We start from the raw sequence: 21,849 nt of genomic DNA on the forward strand, positions 1-21,849 counted from the left end.
AGCTCATTCTGTAAGTGTATTGTTATTCAAACATGGAAAGAATGTACACCAGCATGATTTGAAAAGTAAGCTGAGCAGATCTTTCTCTCTCTCTGTTTTTTTAATATCAAGTAGTCCACGGATCAGATTTGAAGAATAGTAGGAAAGAGGGTAAGAGGTCACATCAAACAGGGGCTTAGAAATCTTTCTGGCTCACAGTCTCAAACATCTTTCTTCTGGCACCACCTTAATAGTAGACTTAAGAAAAAGGATATCTCAAGTTAGAAAAAAAAAATACAATTAAACCTTGACCTTAGAAGTTGTGTAAGATGTTTATTAGGTTCCGGTCCTACAGGAGCTAACTCTTCTATTTATGAATGACAAACTCTGCCTAGAAGGATTGTAGAAGAAAAAGCACTAGTTCTTGTGTTAAAAGTCAAGTTCACATGTTCAAGTTTTGGGTTTCACTCACCAGCCACGGACCTTGGCAAGGAGCTTATTCACCCAGGGCCTCAGTTCCTTGATGTGAGTTTTATCCTCCAGGACTTAAGTTCAGGTTTCTCTGCATTCCTTATAGGACCTCACGCAGCATTAAGGACTTTGTAGAAATTCAGCAAGTGTTTGATGATCAGTCTAATCCCATGTCCCTAACATGTTCTTATGGCCAGAACTTCTATGGGGGAGATTTAAAGGATCCAGATAAATTCTGGTTTACATTCCAACTCTGTTCCAACATGGCACAGGGTAGGAGTTAAAAGTTCAGTCCCTGGAAGGAGACACTCCCGAGTTTAAATTCTGGCTCACTACTTTCTAGCTCTCTGACCTCAGGCAAAATTATTTCTTAACCTCTCTTAGCTTCTGTTTTCTCACCTATAAAAACACTGGTACCTGCTTTATATGGTTAGTGTAGGAATTAAATAAGATAATGCTTGTTACATACACAAAGTACAACACATGTTAAGTGCTCAAAAAAATATTAACAAGATTGTTACTTGATTAACCTTTACAACCATATCCATCTGTTTTCTGGCTATAGGGACAGCAAAGGTTGCCATTAGCTTCACCAATAATGGTTGTTACTTAAACAGTATCTGAGCCAAGTCTTAAACTTTTCTGATGAGCTGTTCCGCATGCAACCTAAGTTCCAACTTGTACCTATCTGAATATTATCTTTTGGAAGCATCTGCAACATAATTTGTATTATGCTAAATAAAGTAGTACCTGAGTAGAAGCATGAATTAAAAGCAAGTCAGTAACAAATACTGTATGGCATCATTTATATGTGGAATTTAAAAAATACTACAAATGAACTTATTTACGAAACAGACTCCCAGACATACAAAACAAATTTATGGCTACCAAATGGAAAGCAGGGGAGGGATAAATTAGGAGTATGGGATTAACAGATACACACTACCGTATATAAAACAGATAAACAACAAGGACTTACTGTTTAGCATTGGGAACTATACTCAATGTCTTGTAACAACCTATAATGGAAAAGAATTTTTTTAAGTACATATAACTAAATGACTTTGCTGCACACCTGAAACTAGCACAATATTGTAAATCAATTATACTTTAATTTTTTAAAAGTCAGTAAGTTTTTTATTCCAATTGCTATTTTTCTTCAAATCCCAACTAAGGTGCCACATCCTCTGTGGAGCCTACCCCCATCTCCTTGCCTTCCACGCTCCATGCCCTGAAATCACTCACTTAGGACTTTTACTTTGCTCAGTACCTTAGGTAGATTTCTATCATAGCAACTATCATTCTATTTATGCTTGTTTTCTCTTCTAGACTGTTCATGACTCCAGGTCAGGTGCTAGGTCTCTTCATCATCTTTTACCTACCAAACACCACCATGGTGCCTAAAATATACTCCAAAAAAAAAATGTGAAATAGACTAGAGGTAAAATGAGTTCAATTCTGAGGTTCTACCTCAGAAATATATGAAAAATTATCCCCAAAATGGGGGATAGCCTAAAGAGAAAGCTAGAGGAAGGAAATACAGAGGCCAGATTGCATGTATAATAGAGCAAAGCTTAAGAATTCTGAGTTCATAAATCAATCTATGCTCTATTTATTTTGGTTTCCCCTTCTCTGATTACATAGTTACTTATGAGAGGTCAAAGCAGGATGGAAAGAATCCTAGACTAGGAATCTAGAGACCTAGATTTAATCCCAGCTCTGCCATGAACTGCCTGTCACTTCCTGTCTCTAAGTCTGTGCCGGACATAATGATTCATAAGATCCTTTCAAACCCTCTTCCCGTACCAGCACGACATCAGATCTACTGTCATTAACCTCATTCTACAGCTAGAAAAATTGAGACAAACAGTACAACAACTCATCCAGAGCCCTACAGCAACTGGCTGCCATAGTTAAAGGTGGAACATGGAAGGAAAGGCTCCCTGTCTGGAGCCCAGCCCTGTAGAGGCATCCCACATCTAGTTGCACACAAGACTTGTAGGGAGAGTCAAAGCTTCTCTGTCCTCTGCCAAGACAGGAAGTTCCCATGCCCATGGGAGTCAAATGAGTACATAGTGTTGGCAGTCAGCACAGCCTCCTGGGTTCCAAATAGACATGCAGGGATGTCTTAATCAATGTTCCTGCCAGGCACCTGAGGACAGAAATTGCTCAAGACCCACCTATGAAAGCAGGGGTCTTGTCTAGGTCATCCTGTTTGTTATGAGTCTGACAACTAGATCCAGGACCAAATCCAGAGTTGAGAACTTGACTGACCATTTGGTTCAGACACCCACATCCAAATAGAGTACAATGAAATCTTGAAAAGGAAGTCTAAAAGTGTGGATTGTATGCACACATTTTAGACAAAAATCCATTCAGCTTCTCAGAAGACAAGGTAAGAACCAAGAATCAGGAGGTAGGATCAAAATAGCGGAACAGGAAGACCCTGAGCTCACCTCTTCCATAGACGCACCAAAACTACAGTTACTTATAAAAGGATGCTCTCTGAAAATGACCTGAAGACAAGCAGAATAGCTCATCTACAATTAAGGATATAAAGAAAAACCACATGAAGGTGGGTAGGAGGGGCAGACCCATAATCCAGTCAGGACACAAACCCTAGCACAGTGACACACAAGCAGGAGGAGATGTCACAAATGCAAAGGTCCTCTCTAAGGAGAAAATGGTTCAAGCTCCTCATTGCGTACCCCAGCCCTGTGGACCAGCACGAGGAAGATGAGCCCATATAACTGGCTTTGAAAACCAATGGGGCTTAGGCTTCCCTGGTGGCACAGTGGTTAAGAATCTGCCTGTCAATTCAGGGGACATGGGTTCAATCCCTAGTCCAGGAAGATCCCACATGCCACAGAGCAACTAGGCCTGTGAGCCACAGCTACTGAGCCCATGTGCCACAACTACTGAAGCCCACGCTCTGCAACAAGAGAAGCCACCACAATGAGAAGCCCACACACTGCAAGGAAGAGTAGCCCCCACTCACCACAAGTAGAGAGAGCACACACACAGCAACAAAGACCCAATGCAACCAAAATAAATAAAATAAAAATAAATAAAAATTTAAAAAAGAAAAGAAAAGAAAACCAATGGGGCTTAAGTCTTGGAGAGCCAGAGGACTGTAGGAATCTAGACTTTGTCTTAAAGAGCTCATGCATAAATTGACCCGCTCTGAGTCCCAGCTCAGGTAGCAGTTCAAAAAGTGTCTGGCACTCTTGGGACTTCCTTGGTGGTGCAGTGGTTAAGAGTCCACCTGCCAATGCAGGGGACACAGGTTCGATCCCTGCTCCAGAAAGATCCCACATGCCACGGAACAACTCAGCCCATGTGCCACAACTACTGTGCCCGCATGCTGCAACTACTGAAGCCCGCACACCTAGAGTCCATGCTTCACAACAAGAGAAGCCACTGCACCACAATGAAGAGTAACCCCTGGTCTCCACAACTAGAGAAACCCTCATGCAGCAACGAAGACCTAACACAGCCAAAAATAATAAATAAATAAATAAATAAATAAAGACATAGAGTGACTGAATGGATACAAAAAACAAGACCCATATATATGCTGCCTACAAAAGATTCACTTCAGATCTAATGACATACACAGACTGAAAGTGAACAGATGGAAAATATATTCCATGCAATTGGAAAGAAAAAGAAGGTTAGAGTAACAATTCTCATATCAGAAAAAAATAGGCTTTAAAGACTGTAACAGGAGACAACGAAGGACATAATGATCAAGGGGTCAATCCAAGAAGAGGATATTACACTCAAAAATACATATCTAAAAGATATATATATATATATATATATATATGGCTGACAAAGAAGCACCTAAACACAGAAAGCAAATAGTAACAAGCATGAAGGGAGAAACTGACAGTAACAGTGCTAGTAAAGACTTTAATATCTCACTTATATCAGTGGATAGGCCATACAGACAGAAAATCAATAAGGAAATATTAACCTTAAACAATACATTAGACCCAAGGACTTTAATAGATACATAGAGGACATTCCATCAAAAAGAGCAGTACATACATTCTTTTCACATGCACATGGAACATTCCACAGGATAGATCACAGGCTAGGTCACAAAAAAAGTCTCAATAAACTTAAGAAGACTGAAATCATATCAAGCATCTTTTCCTACCATAACACCATAAGACTAGAAATCAACAAGAAAAAAACTGGAAAACATGCAAACACATGGAGGCTAAACAATATACTAAACAACTAGTGGGTCAATGAAGAAATCAAAGATATAATCAAAAAACACCTGGAGTTAAATGAAAATGGAAACACAACTTTCCAAAATCTATGGGATGCAGCAAAAGCAGTTCTAAGAGGGAAGTTCATAGTGATACAGGTCTACCTCAAAGAACAAGAAAATTTTCAAATAAACAACCTAAACTTATACTTAAAGAAACTAGAAAAAGAACAAAGAAAGCCCAAAGTTAGTAAAAGGAAGGAAATAATAAAGAGCAGAGCAGAAATAAATGAAATAGAGACTGAAAAAAACAATACAAAAGATCAGTGAAACAAAGAGCTGTTTCTTTGAAGAAATAAACAAAACTGACAAACCTTTAGTCAAACTTATCAAGAAAAAAAAGGGCCCAAATCAATAAAATCAAAAATGAAAAAAGAGACATTACAACCAATACCACAGAAATACAAATAATCAAAGAGACTACTATGAACAATTATATGTCAACAAGTTGAACAACTTAGAAGAAATGGATATATATACTTCTAGAAACATACAATCTTCCAGGACTGAATCAGGAAGAAACAGAAAATCTGAACAGATCGATTACTAGTAATGAAAAAACTTCCAACAAAAGTCAAAGACAAGACAGCATCACAGGAGAATTCTACTACACATTAAAGATGAATTAAGGACTTCCTAGGTGGCACAGTGGTTAAGAATGCACCTGCCAATGCAGGGGACATGGGTTCAATCCCTGCCCCAGGAAGATACCACATGCTGCAGAGCAACTAAGCCTGTGTGCCACAACTATTGAGCCTGCACTCTAGAGCCCATAAGCCACAACTACTGAGCCCATGTGCCACAACTACTGAAGCCCACAGGCCTAGAGCCCGTACTCCACAACAAGAGAAGCCACCACAATGAGGAGCCCGCGCACCACAATGAAGAGAAGCCCCCGCTTGCCACAACTAGAGAAAGCCCATGTGCAGCAACAAAGACCCAATGCAGCCAATAAATAAATTAAATAAATAAATTAATTAATTAATTAAAAACAAAGAAAAGATGAGTTAATACCTTTCCTTCTCAAACTGTTCCAAAATATTGAGGAGGAAGGAACACTTCCACACTCATTCTAAAAGCCAGCATTACCCTGATATGAATATCAGACCAAGACACTATAAAAAAAAAAGAAGAAAATTATAGGCCGCACACCTGATGAACAGACACAAAAATCTTCAACAAAATATTAGCAAACCAAATTCAACAATACATTAAAAAGATCATACATCATGATCACATAGGACTTATTCCAAGGACTAAGGATAGTTCAATATCTGCAAAATCAGTGTGATATACCACATTAACAAAATGAAGGATAAAAATCACATGATCATTTCAATAGATTCAGGAAAAGCATTTAACAAAATCCAACATCCATTTATGATAAAAATCCTCAACAAAGTGGGTATAGAGGAAATGTACCTTAACATAATAAAGTCCGTATGTAAGTCCACAGCTAACATCATACTAATGGCAAAAAACTGAAACTTTTCCTCTAAGATCAGGAACAATACAAGGATACTATCACCACTTTTATTCAAAAACATTTTGGAAGTCCTAGACAAAGCAATCAGACAAGAAATAAAATGCATCCACATTGGAAGGGAAGAAGTAAAACTGTCACTATTTGTAGTTGACATGATACTATATATAGATAATTTAAAGACTCTACCAAAACCTATTAAAATAAATGAGTTCAGTAAAGTAGGATACAAAATCAATAAACAGAAATTGTTGCATTTCTATACACTAATAAACTATCAGAAAGAGAAATTAAGAAAACAATTCTATTTACAATTCCATCAAAAAGAATAAAATACCTTGGAATAAATTTAGCCAAGGAGGTGAAAGACCTGTACTCTGAAAACCACAAGACAATGATGAAAGAAATTGAAGACAACACAAATAAATGAAAAGATATATCTTGCTCATGGATTAGAAGCATTAATGTTGTTTCAATGTGCATACTACCCAAAGCAATCTACAGATTCAATGCAATCCCTATCAAAATACCCATGGCATTTTTCAGAACTAGAACAAATCATCCTAAAGATGGTATGGATCCACAAAAGACCCTGAATAGCCAAAACAGTCTTAAAAAGAAGAACAAAGCTGGAGGTCTCTCACTCCCTGGTTTCAAACTATATTACAAAGTTATAGTAAGCAAAACAGTATGGTATTGGCACACAAATAGATGGAACAGACTAGAAAGCTCAGAAATAAACCCACATTTAAATGGCCAATTAATGTACAATGAAAGAGACAAGAACATACAATGGGGAAAAGACAGTCTCTTCAGTAAGTGGTTTTGGGAAAACTGGATAGCTACATGTAAAAGAATGAAATTAAACCATTTTCTAGTACCATGTACAAAAATAAACTCAAAATGGATTAAAGACTTAAATGTAAGACCTGAAACCATAAAAATCCTAAAAGAAAACTTAGGCAGTACACTCTTTGACATTGGTCTTAGCAATATATTTTTTTTGGATCTGTCTCCTCAGACAAGGGAAACAAAACCAAAAATAAATGAACAGAGATATATCAAAGTAAAAAGCTTTTGCACAGTAAAGGAACCCATCAATAAATGAAAAGGCAACCTACGGAGTGGAGGAAGATATTTGAAAATGGTATATCCAATACAGGGTTAATACCCAAAATATATAAAGAACTCATACAACTCAATATCAAAAAACAAATAATCCACATGAAAAATGGGCAGAGGACCTAAGTAGACTTTTTTCCAAAGACATACAGATGGCCAACAGGCACATGAAAAGATACTCAACATCACTAATCTTCAGGAACATAGAAATAAAAAGTCACAAGAAGATACCACTTCACATCTGTTGTAATGACTATGATCAAAAAGACAAGAAATAACAAGCGTTGGCAAGGATAGGAAGGAAAGGGAACCCTCCTGCACTACTCTTGGGAATGTAAATTGGCATGGCCACTATGAAAAACAGTACAGAAATTCCTCAAAAAATTAAAAATAGAACTACCATACAATCCAGCAATTCCACCTCGGTTATTTATCCAAAGAAAACAAAAACACTAACTCAAAGAGATTTCTTCACTCCCATATTCATTGCAGCATTATTTACAGCAGCCAAGATAGGAAAGCAACCTAAGTGTCCATCAACAGATGAATCAATAAAGAAGATGTGGTGTATACACACACACACACATACACACACACACACAGTGGAATATTACTCAGCCATAAAAAAGAATGAAATCTTGCCATTTGCAACAGCATGGATGGACCTGTTGGATATTACATGAAGTGAAATAAGCCAGAGAGAGAAAGACAAAGACCATATGATTCCACTTATACATGGAATCTAAAAAACCAAAAAGCAAACATAACAAAACAGAAACAGACTCTAAATACAGAGAATCTAGTGGTTGCTGCAGAAGAGAGGGAGGTGGTATTTAGCATGGTATTTTAAAGGAATTTTGAAAAAAGAAAGGTAATGCCTTTAAGATGGGTTTCCCTTTCTTATTAGGTTCTGTGGTCCAGGGTTATGGAGCAAGAGAGTAGTACAGAAAGAAGCCAGACACAAAAGACCACATATTGTATGATTCCATCTATATAAAATGTCCAGAATAGGCAAATCCATAGACATAATTGATTAATGGTTGTCAGGATCTGAGGGGAAGGGAGAATGGGAAGTGACTGCTAATGGGTATGGGGTTTCTTTTTTTTGGGGTGATAAAAATGTTCTGAAATTAGATGGTAGTGATAGTTGTACAACTATTTTGAATATATTAAAAGCCACTTAATTATATGTATACTTTATTTTTAGATTTTTTTTTTACAATCTACCATTTATTGTCACTATAATTTCATAAGAGAAAGGACATTTTCATTTTAAAAAGTAGAAAAAAATAGAATAATAAAGGACAGTCCTTCACATGAATAAATTGAACTTTATGGAAAACACACTCTTTTTTTTTTTAATTGTTTTAGATGGATGCTGGGAATTTTTTTTTTTAATCAAAAGACATTTTCAGCCATACTGTTCATCTCCCCCTGGCGTTCACACATCTGACATTTCCGAATGTAATAATGTCATAGTAGGCAGTCAGTCTCCACACCTCGCCTGGATAACAGTGTATTCTGATCATTTTGGTTGTTTGGACAGGGTGGTTAAATACTTCAGTCTCTCTTCATACTGTCATTAATTTCTGACTTCCCAGTGGAAGTATTTGCGTGAGAATCGAGCACTTCCCATCTTTTATTTTTTAGGAATCTGAAGTCATGGAGGACAATTGGGAGATCCTTGTTCATTTGAAGCTTCTGAGACAGAAACAAAAGGAGGTGGCAGTGATAGAATCACAGGACAGGGTAGAAGGGGCACTGGGCAGTGGAGACCCCAGCCCCAGGGATAGAGAGCTACAGGCTGGGTCAGGAGAGGCCAGGCTGGGAGTCTTGTGTTTTTGGAGGGAAACACAAAAAGAAGGGAACAAACGAACACACCTAAGGCATCTGCCCTGTGTTAGGCACTGTGCTCAGTGTTTGGCATTCATCTTGGTCTATATAACTCATAGACCAAGACTCTGCTCTAGCCTATCTCCAGCCCATAGGAAGGACCACTGCTCAAACTTTCCAGGTTGATTAAGGTCTGGCCTAAGTATAAAGATCATCCCAAAGACTGAGCAGGATATCACAAGAAACTCAAGGTCTTCAGAGGACTCAATCCAAACCGTGGCAAAGTCATCCACTAGCTCTAGGTTGACCTTGAGCCACCTATTTAACTACAGTTTTCATTTCTTCATCTACAAAATGAGTAGGACAATATATTCTTTGTGGGTTTGTTATGAGGACTAGAAAAAATTATATGAAATAACTAATGCCTGGCATAAGGAGGGCCCTCAAAATATTTTTTTAATTGGGGTATAATTGCCTTACAATGTTGTGTTAGTTTCTGCTGTACAGCGAAGTGAATCAGCTATATGTATACATATATCCCCTCTTTTTTGGATTTCCTTCCCGGTTGGTGACCACAGAGCATTAAGTAGAGTTCCCTGTGCTATACAGTAGGTTCTCATTAGTTATCTATTTTATACATAGTAGTGTACACATGTCAGTTCCAATCTCGCAATTCATCCCACCACCACCCCCTTTCCCCTCTTGGTGTCCATATATTTATTCTCTATGTCCGTGTCTCTACTTTTGCCTTGCAAACAGGTTCATCTATACCATTTTTCAAGATTCCACATATATGCATTAATATACAATATTTGTGTTTCTCTTTCTGACTTACTTCACTCTGTGTGACAGTCTCTAGGTCCATCCATGTCTCTACAAATGACCCAATTTCGTTCCATTTTATGGCTGAGTAATATTCCATTGTATATGTGTACCACATCTTCTTTATCCCTTCATCTGTTGATGGATGCTTAGGTTGCTTCCATGACCTGACTACTGTAAATAGTGCTGCAAATGAACGTTGGGGTGTATGTGTCTTTTTGAATTATGGGTTTCTCAGGGTATATATGCCCAGCAGTGGGATTGCTGGGTCATATGATAATTCTATTTTTAGTTTTTTAAGGACCTCCATACTGTTCTCCATAGTGGCTGTATCAATGTACATTCCCACCAACAGTGCAAGAGGATTCTCTTTTCTCCACACCCTCTCCAGCATTTATTGTTTGTAGACTTTCTGTTGATGGCCATTCTGACCGGTGTGAGGTGATATCTCATTGTAGTTTTGATTTGCATTTCTCTAATAGTGATGTTGAGCATCTTTTCATGTGCCTCTTGGCCATCTGTATGTCTTCTTTGGAGAAATGTCTATTTAGGTCTTCTGCCCATTTTTTGATTGAGTTGTTTTTTTGATATTGAGCTATATTAAAATATTGTTACCACTACTTCTACTATTACTTTCTTTTTCTACTATTGTTTTTATCCTAAGTGCTTTTTTTGTTTAAATCACTCATGACAGGTATTCTGAAAACTGAACAAAGAATTCTATTGGTCATGGTCCTTGCCCTCAAGGAAATAACATATTATGGGAAATGTACATTTTTTTAAATCTAAGATTCTATGTCCCTATTGTACTTTAATCCTACCACTTGGTGTTGGAGAGGAATGGAAGAGTATTCTGCATTACCTGTGCACACATTTCATCTACACTACCGGATTAGGAACTTGTGTTGGCTTGATTCTTCCAAGAAATAGTTGCCAAGATGAAATGAGTCATGCAAGAGATTTCTTGGGAGAAATACCTCTGAAGAATTAAGAGGCAGCAGGTATAATGGGGAGAGTCTTCAGACCATGATGCAGGTCTGATACTTGGGCAAGAAGAGGAGACAAGAAAAAAGACAGGGTAAAAGGAAGGTCAGACTGAAGTACACCTTTCAAAAAGTCTAAGCCAGGCCAACTGGGAGTCCTTAAGCGAAGATTACCCATTAGAGGTGTCCCGTGTTGGGCAGAAATGGCCACACACAGTCACCAGCCAAGAGAAGCCTGGGAAGATTGAGGCCTGGCAGTGTGAAAACAGGGGCTGATCCCAAAGTTGCTGCAGCTGGAGACTAGGGATGAGTCACACTCCTCGCAGGAGGTTCTCATGAAAGTTGATTTGAGCAGCATACCTCCACAGCCCCTACAGAACTCCCCAAGCCAAAAATTATCGGTATCGTTATTTATACTTAGTAAATTCTCAATAATTGTTTGTTGAAAACTAAGTGCTGATTCTCAGCCATCAGCAAGAAGAGCAACCCAATTATTCAATCCAGGTGGATTCGATTACATAATTCCTGAAGAGGGGAAATGTTTTCCAACATTTGAACTAAATGACAAGGCCCAGAAAATATTCCCCTGGCATAGAAGATCCCAACCCACAAACAAAAAGCAGGGTAGGGTGCTAAGGCCATGAGCAAAAGCAACAGGAAGAAGTATCAGGCAAAAGTGACTTTGAGGCCTGAATTAAACCCATCACTGATTTGATTACCTATTTAATGTCCCTTGTATAGACACAGCCACAGGATGAAGCAATCAACAGAGGGTGTGGCCTCAAAGCTAGAAACAAGATGGCAGATGAAGTGCTTCTGAAACAGACAACAGAGCAGAGAAAGTCTCAGGAGGCCAGGCCGTGGTGAGATTTTCATCATGGAGGTACACTTGCATAAAGCATGCCGCAACTGGAAAGCAGGTCACCACAGCACTCACTGGAGTCATGAAAAGGGTAACTCCAGTTTTCAAAGAATCAAAATAGCTAGGGGTGAGGCAAGAAGAAGAAATGAGTCACAAATCTGGAAGTAAAGTGAGATCTCTAAGCTAATGACAACAAATAAAGGAAGGCAGAGAGTATTCTTATTGGGTTCTTTTGCACTTTCATAAAGGACAGCAATCTATTTCAATTTAAAGATTATTTATTGAGCACATGCTATACACAGTAAGAAGCAAGTTTTCAAGAACATTCACATGTCCAACAAACATTGCTGAGCACCAGCCCTCATGAGACAGGTATGTGCTAGACTGTGGGGAAATACAGAAAATCATTCCCAGTTGCTGCCCTCAATCCTGCCGAAGAGACAGACTCACAAAACAGTTAAAATACACATGATACTTTGTGGATCGTGCAATGATAGAGGAAGGTCCAAGTGTTATGAGAACACTCTAAGTAGGCTGACCACATAACTCATCATCCAAACCAGAGCCCTATGAGAATGAAAGGGGACGTCAACAATAATTATACTGGTGCAACAGGCATAAACTGGGACTGTTACTGGGCAGATGAATGTCATCCTAGCCACAAGGAACAAAAGTGGGAAGAAGAGAATTAGGAAAAGGATGCGGTGGGGGACAAAACACTGGAATGAAAAAGCTAAATTGTCAAAAAGAAAAGGGAGGAGAGAAATGGGTAAGGCAGAGTATGAAGAAGAAATAGTTTAAAGAAGCTATCATAACTTTGAAGCTGAAATGATCTTGAAAATAAACTAACAATTTTACTGTAGAGAAACTAAGAAGAAATGGATAGGAGAAAACCAGCATCTGTCAAGTACCTACAATGTGCTAAGCACTAGGCCAAGCACTTAAAAAGCATGATCTTTTTAGTCCAACCTAAAACATAGGTATAATTATTCTCAGTTTACAGATGAAGACACTGAGGCTCAGTGAGGTCAGGTAACAGCTGAGATTTGAACCTCTGCTTGTGAATTTCAAAGTCTGCACCCATTAAATTAGTAGCACAGGCAGAATTAGTACTTAGGACTATTCTAATTTTTAGGCCAGTGCTACTTTTATTGCACAACAGGGTAACGAGTTTTTACTGGGTCGGATAGGGTTCCCCCAAAATTCATGTCTCCCTGGAACCTCAGAGTGTGATCTTATTTGGTAATAGGGTCTTTGCAAAAGTACCCAAGTTTAGATGAGGTCATACTGGACTAGGGTGGGTCCTAAACCAATAACAGGTCTCCTGAAAAGAAGAGGGAAATTTTGAACACACACACACGAAGAGGAGAATGCCACACAAAAACACAGAGAAAAACATTATATAAGCATGGAGGCAGAGATTGGAGTGATAGTTCTACAAGCCAAGAAATGCCAAGGATTGCTGGCAACCACCAGAAGCTAGAATGAGACAAGGAAGGATTCTTCCCTAGAGCCTTCTGAGGAAGCATGGCCCTACCAACACCTTGATTTCAGACTTCTGGCTTCCAGAACAGTAAGACAATAAATGTGTTTTAAGCCACCAAGTTTGTGGTACTTTGTTACAGTAGACTTAGTAAACTAACACAGAGCTAGAGAAATGAACAGTAGGAGACAGCAAGAAGGATAGAGATGGAGGGAAGGTTATGGGAAGGTCAGTGGCAAAGAACCAGAGACTGAGAAATTCTAAAGGAAACATAACTGGAGCAAAGGAAAAGGTGATGTCACAAAAACCCCCAAAATCAAAAATAATTTCTTTCGTTCCGTGATGATACCTCTCCTGACCTCCAAACTCCCCATTCTCACCATTACCCACTCCTGCTTTTAAGGTCTCTATAAGGTCGTTGATCAACTCTGCCCAAGTAAAAAGAAAAAAGTAATGAAAGCTAGGTAAGAACTGACATAAGCTACTGATAGCAATAAAACCTACACAACTATGAATGTCAGCTATGAACGAGTCACAGGTTCAACCAGCAATGTTGATTTTGATAAGTTGAGAATAGATACAGTAATGAGGGTGTGCAAATATTAAGCTAACAAAGGACAAAATGGAATAATGAAAACATTAAATCAATCTAAAACAAAAAGTGAAGAGGAAAATAGCATAGAACAAAAGAGGAAATAGAAAGCAAAGATTAAAATGTAAACCCAAACACACCTGTAATTACATTAAGTGGAAATGAACTAAATCAATTAAAACACAAATGATTGTATTATTAAATAAAAAAACAAACACTATTACTGCTTCCTAGAGATATATATATAAAATAAAAAGATACAGAACAGCTAGAAGTCAAAAGAAGAGATACGTCATGCACCCACTAAAACACTTAAAATTGTCTAGTTGAGCTCCCTCTGAAACAGACCTAAGACAAATATTTGAAAACACATAGTTTATTTGGGAAGTGATTCCAGGAAGCTCCAGAAGGTGAACTGGGAAGGATGAGAGGTGATAAAAGAAAAACGGAAACAAATACTGGGTATATTAGTAAGCAGATAGGAAACTGGGATACAATCCCACTAAGGATCTCTGAGAGATGATGTAGAATATTCCTCAGAGTTGACCTTCTCAATAGATGATGAACTAAGGTATTTATCCTCCAGTTCCCATCTGTCATTAGATAAGGGCTGCCACTACAGCATCAACTTCCCAGAACTTATGGCCTGTTTGCCCTGCACATAGGCAGAGCTTACTAGAGAAAGCCATCAGGTGGAGAGAGACAGCTGATTGCACTAGGAAACCACCAGTATGCACAATTTAAAACAGACCTCATATTTAAAATATTTAAAATCCGATACATTTTTAAAATAGTCTTCAAAGCAAAAAGCACTACTAGAGGTAAAGAGGAGCACTTTATAAAAGCTGTAACCCATAATAAATATATAACAAATTCAAATACACCTAATAACACAGCATTAAAACACAAGGCAATGAGATGGAGCTATATGTAATGAGGTGGATAGAACTACAGTCTGTCATACAGAGTGAAGTAAGTCAGAAAGAGAAAGACAAATATTGTATGCTAACTCACATATACGGAATCTAAAAATGGTACTGATGAACTCAGTGACAAGAACAAGGACGCAGATACAGAGAATGGACTGGAGAACTCGAGGTTTGGGAGGGGGCAGGGGGTGAAGGGGAAGCTGAGACGAAGCAAGAGAGTAGCACAGACATATATATACTACCAACTGTAAAATAGATAGTCAGTGGGAAGTTGTTGTATAACAAAGGGAGTCCAACTCGAGGATGGAAGATGTCTTAGAGGACTGGGGCGGGGGGGGGGGACTTGAGGTGGGGGAGTCAAGGAAGGGAGGGAATATGGGGATATGTGTATAAAAACAGTTGATTGAACTTGGTGTACCCCCCAAAAAATAATAAATAAATAAATAAAATTAAAAAAAAAAACCACAAGGCAAAAAAAAAATGACAAAACTAAAAGAGAGAATAGACAAATCCACAATCTTAGCAGGATAGAAAATTCCCAGCCAAAAATATAGAACCTTAATTGAATCATAGAGATGAAATTTAACAAACCCAAATTGGGCACAGTTTTACAAAACAAATAGCCTGTGCCTTTAAAATAAAAAAGTCAAGGTCGTGAAAGACAAAGCAAGAGTAACAAGCAATTCCAGATTAAAGGAAACAAAAAAGACATGACAACTTAATGCAACCTGTTATTTTAAATTGGAGCCTGGACCGGGAAATAAATTTTTTTTTCTTTTACTATAAATGGCATTAGTAAGATATTTGGAGAAATCTGAATAAGGTCTGTTGTTTTTATAAGTTTTGTATCAATAATTACATAAATGATTATATGTAAAATCCATTGATTTTAATAATTATACAGTATTTACATAAGATAATGTACTTTTTAGAAAATATACACTAAAATATTTAGAGATATTATATTTAGAGATATGTCTGCCACTTACTCTCAGTTGGTTCAGAAAAATAATATTATGTGCTTGAAGGGTGTGTGCGTGTGCACAGATCCACCTTGGTCAATTATAAAGTGAGCTAAGTTATCCTGAAAATACGGATAAAAGCTAAATCAGTTTCAACCCCAGGAAACTTACTGACACCTTTTAAAGATTCTCATGGACCCCCAAAATATGTTCAGTTTCAGAAACACTGTCTTAAGAAACTGAACTTTTTGTATTAGGAAAATAATTTGGTCAAAACAAAATTTCTTTTTATTCAGGCAAGCATCATTAACCCCACTTTAAGATAGGGAAAAAATTGTTTTCTTCCATGCTCCTTTCTACGATCTACTGAAAGTAAATAATCTTTAAAACTTATTTCATTTGCTTAGCAAGACTCTAGAGAATTGGGAGGCTATAGAAAAAAAAATAAGCAATAAAATCATTCTTGGACTGAAAGAACATATAATCTAAGGAAGACGTAAGAACAATATCCAAGAAAAAAGAATCAAGTATTTAGGTAAATACTAAAGTATATGTTGTAGACCACTAGTGAGTACAAGTTCAGATTTTTCCAAATTCTTAGGCACTTATAAAGTGATTTCAGGTGGTAGGTGAGAAATGGCTGTATTTCTTTTATGGCAGTTTCCTAAGCCCAGGCACAAAAGTTTCCCATTGTTCTTTCATCTAAGAAGACAACATTGAAAAGCAACAGTTTAGAGAAAAAGCAGACTGGGAGTCTGACACACAACTGGATGTCTTAAGTGCCCATCCACATCACCTCAAGTTACCTTTCAAGGAGATGAGCATCTCCCATATGTGGCCTTTGGTTCCAGGTGGCCTGCATCCAATTTCAGACTTGGCCACTTACCAGCTACGTCACCATGAGGAAAGTCATATCCTCCCTAAACCTCAAGTTCTTTGCCAACACAACAGAGGTGCTGATAACTACTTCATACAGACTTTTGAGAAGATTGTATGATTTTACACACAAAGCTTTTAACCCAGTAGAGGGCCCAATGAACACTTAATAAATGCTATTGTTATTCCCCATCAGAAGCCTCTACCAGGTTTATTAGGAAAGCTGTTACATAAGAAGCCCAGAGGCTCTCAAATTCTGCATTCAGAGACTTCTTTGGGATGAGAAAACTCAAAGAAACTGCCTTCGGCCTCTAGATTTGGAGCCCCTTACACCCTTGATTCAGAGACCAGGCTGCTGTGGTTATGCCAGGACTCAGAGAAGAAAAGGCAGACTGGCCAGAGCCCTGCTCTCAGCAAGGCCCAAGGTAGTCCCATCCACAGCACTTCAACACACCCCAGCCCAGCACAAACACCGATGTCAAGTGGCTTTGGTTGCCTTGCAGCGTTTCCCTCTTCCCTACCATCCCCACATCCCCTCCAGTCTGAAGGCTTTTTGTAAGAATTCAGTGTTGTTTTCCTCTGTCCTTACTTGATTTCATCGGGTAAAACAAGGTGGGGAGAATAAAAAGCCCTGAAGTATTATTTATCCCATCCATTCTCTTGATGGTTATATATGTGGGAAGTGAATCTCAGAAAAGCCAAGTGACTTGGCCCAAAGTCTGGCAGGATGGGATCTAGAATTCACTTCCCAGCTCATTGCCCTTCCCTCTACTAAGTGTTGCCTCTCCACCAGCTCTGGCCTCTGCATTATTTCGTCTTCTACAGAGAATGGAATTCTTTCTTAAGAAATCCCTTTGAACTATACTATATTAGATTCCTGTGGCCGCTGCAACAAATTACTGTCAACTTAGTGCCTTAAAACAACACAAACGTATTCTCTTATAATTCTGGAGGCCAGGAGCCTGAAATCAATTTCGCTAGGACAAAATCAAGGTGTCAGTAAGGCCATGTGACCTCTAAAAGTTCTAGGGAAGAATTCTTTTCCTTATGGTTTCTAGCAGCTACCTGAATTCCTTGTCTTGTGGCCTCTTCCTCCATTTTCAAAGTCAGTAGTGTAGCAACTTCTCTCTGTGATTCTGTTTCCTTCTGCTTCCATCACATGGTCTTCTCAACTGTATCAAATCTCCCTCTGCCTCCTTCTTAAAGGGACACTTGGGATTGTATTTAGTGCCCACCTGTTAATCCAGGATACTCTCCTCATTGAGAGACCCTTAACCTGATCCCATCTGCAAAATATCTTTTGCAATAGAAGGTAACATTCACAGGTTCCTGGGATTAGGACCTGATTATCACTGGGGGCCATAATTGTAGCTTACTCAAATTCAAACTGAAAAAGGGTTTGCATTTGGGGTTAAGGACGTTGTTAAAACAAAACAAAAACAAAAACCTAATACCTGGAGTATAATGAAATGTTTATAAAATATCTTCGATTGTATTTGGATCTTAGTTCAGCAAACCAACTATAGAAAGACATCTTTAGACAATCAGGGACATTTGAATGTAGACTACATATTAGAGGATACCAAGGAATTGTTAATATTGTTGGATGTGACGATAGAATAGTAGTTATGTAAGAAAACATTTATATTTTTTACAAGGTGCCTAAGGAAGTACGTAGGGGTTAAATAACACAAGGTCTGGAATTAGCTTTAAGATAATTTGGCAAAAATGTGTATTTAGTACTAAAGCAAATAGGGCAAAATATTCCTAATTTTTGAACATGGATAAGGGGAATGTGTGGGAGAGTTCATAACACCTATCTCTCTTGTATATATTTGAAATTTTTTGAGGGGAAATTACAAATATATAGCCTCCATTTCAGAATATAAATTTCCTGTCTCCGTCGCCAAGTTTCAGCATCTGCTCTATAGGGAATATAAGCAAGTTGGAAGTGAAGAAACCTGCTTGCCACAAATAAAGAGGAGTGAAGCAGCAGTGCTGGTGAGCCTGTGCGTTTAGTGTATGATGGGCTGGTTGTTTGGTAGATATTACAAAAGACATCTCAGGGTTTTGACAGTAGAACCCCATAGGAACATGTTTGTGTTTGGGTATTGGTTGTATTTCTGTTTTGAAAACGCCTTTCTCCCTGTTTCTTCATGGCATTATGATACCCAGTATAAGGCTGTTTTCCCCAGTGAGGTTGGAATATGAAGGGAAGAAGGGGAGAGTAAAATCGTCGGCCCCCATCCCACCCACTTTGAGTCACTTTTCCATAATGCTGCCAGAATGAGCCTTCTTACAAACCAATATGATCCTGTCTCCTCAACTGGCTACCCAGTCCCTGCCAGATAAAATCCACACATCTGGACTAGACACACAGGACCCTGCATGATCTGGCCGCTCCCAAAGCTGAGGATCAATTAGTTCTGAGAAGAGAATTAAGCTCCCAAGAAATAAAGGATAAAGACAAAGGAATTGTGTGTTTGAATACCAGTCCAACAAAAAATTATATAACAAACAGATATGGAGAGTTAGCCTTCAGATATTAGGGCAGCAATAAAATTCAGTTTGGAATTTTTAATGGACCCGGACAATCATAAAGAACTAATCAGCATTTTATTGCAAATTCATACTGTGACTTGAAAGGTAATTGATAAGGTGATTGGCATGACATTAAAAAATATTATCTAGACATGTTGGAAATCCTTCCTTTCTAAATCAAAAACCAAGGTCTCTTATCTTACAACAGGACAAAATAATTTGAAGTTGCAAGTGCACTGGAAACTTCAGGACACACAGATGCAAATATTTTCTTTTCATCAATGAAACAGAACTATACAGACAGAAATTTTCAGTGACAAGTGAAGGACCTCCCAAACTGTGAAATTAGATCTCCTTGCTTGCAAAAATTGCATAACCACTCACCCCCCATCCACCATCAATTTATCACCTCACAACAAGCTTTCTCCTGTTCTTGAAGGTTTATTTGGATTGGAGACATAAAAGCATATGCAATAAATAAATATATACAAAGTACTAGGTAAATCCAAAGAATTTATTTGAAATGATTACCCAACAATCACTTATTCCAAGTGTTTGTCTGACTCCTAGAGCTTTCATTTGATTGGGCAATCATTGCATCTTCTGTGTTTGCAGTTTGTCTCTTCTTGCTGGAAGTAAATTGGTGTAAAATTGAGATTTTATTCAGGGACTTTGTTCTCTCTTTTCTAAACAACTGTATGCTTATTATCTACCATCTTCAATTAGAAATGATTATACATTGACCTAGTTCCTTTAAGACTTTTCTCTACAAAAAAAAATATGTTAATAAGGGAAAATCTTCATATAGGAATTACAATGATTTCTTGCAACAGAAATATAGATAAGTTGGACTGCATCAAAGTTAACTTTTGTGCATCAAAGAACACTCTCAAGAGAGTGAAAAGACAACTCACAAAATGGGAGAAAATATTTGCAAGTCAGTCATCCGGTAAGAGATTAATATCCAGAATATTCAAAGAACTCGTACAACTCAACAATGAAAATACAAGCAACCCGATTCAAAAATGGAAAAAGGACTTGAATAGGAATTTCTCCAAAAAGTATATACAAATGGTCAGTAAGCACTTGAAAAAATGTCAACACCTCTAGTGATTAGAAAAATGCAAATCAACACCACAAAGAGATAACACTTCACTCATTAGGATGGCTATTATTTTTCAAAAGTAGAAAATAACAAGTGTGAGGAGGATATGGAGAAACTGGAACTCCTGTGCATTACTGGAATGTAAAATGGTACAGCCACTGCAGAAAACAGTTTGGCATTTCCTCAAAAAATTAAACATAGAATTATTGTATGATCCAGCAATTCCATTCTAGATATATACCCAAAAGAATTGAAAGCAGGTATTCAGATATTTGTATATCTATGTTCATAGCAACAGTATTCACAATAGCCAAAAGGTGAAAATAACCCAAATGTCCATCAGCAGATGAATGACAAACAAAATGGGGTTTATACATACAACAGTATAGTATTCAGCCCTAAAAAGAAAGGGAATTCTAACAAATGCTACAATATGAATGAGCCTTGAGGACATTACGCTAAGTGAAATAAACCAGTCACAAAAAGACAACTACTGTATGATTCCACTTATGTGAGATACTAGAATAGTCAAAGTTATAGAAATAGAAAGTGGAATGAATGGTGGTTACCAAGGGCTAGGGGAGGAAGGGATGAAGTGTAATTGTTTAATGGATACAAGTTTCAGCTTGAAAAGATGAGAAAGTTCAGGAGATGGATGGGTGTGATTGTTGTACATTATGAATGTACTCAATGCCACTGAATTGCACACTTAGAATGCTTAATTTTTTATGTTATAGTTAATTTAAAATGGTCATTTTTATGTTATATGCAGTTTAACAACAATAAAAAAAAATAATAATAATATATTTTTAAGGACCTGGCCATTGTGTAACACCTCTAGTGTCCTACATGAAGCCAGTAATGCCAGGCAGTAGGTACCTAAAAAAAGATTTGCTTCATAATTAAGTGGCTGGTATGTTTCTCAGTTTACATGATCATTGTTTTTACATGCACAGGGAAGGGAAGACAAAGGAGGAAAACATGTACTTAGGGCCTATTATGTCCCAAACATTGGTAAAGGTTTAGTTTACCATAACTCAATCCCAAAAGTAAAATTTTGAATTTTGCTTTTTCGAATTGTAAAATTCAAAAAAGAATTTTCCATCATAATCAGGACTTCAACTGCATATCCTGCTTTCTTCACTTACTGTCTATATTTTTAACATATTGTATCATCTTCGTAACTATCACAAAGCCAACATGTGATGTGATTTTGAGTTGGTTTCCCTCTAGGTGACTTTTGTAGTACAAGCCTAGCCCCGCTGGCAACCACAACCACAAGATTCAATCTGAGGCCCCATGAGATAGCTCTACAACACGGCACTTCTCAGGACTATCTTCAGAGCTGCCCCCCAGCACCAGACAGATGAGCAGGTAGAGAGGCTCTTCATGAGTAGAACCTTGAGTACATTTAATTATTCACTCTTGCAGTCAATGTCTAGAACCTGGCCATCTTGGCTGGAGGGGACGGTAGGGGAATGACAATGAAGACATCAAAATATGTAGATCAGAGACTCTCTTATC

This window comes from Hippopotamus amphibius, chromosome 10 (assembly GCF_030028045.1).
Source record: "Hippopotamus amphibius kiboko isolate mHipAmp2 chromosome 10, mHipAmp2.hap2, whole genome shotgun sequence".
In the NCBI taxonomy this organism is placed as follows: Eukaryota; Metazoa; Chordata; class Mammalia; order Artiodactyla; family Hippopotamidae; genus Hippopotamus; species Hippopotamus amphibius.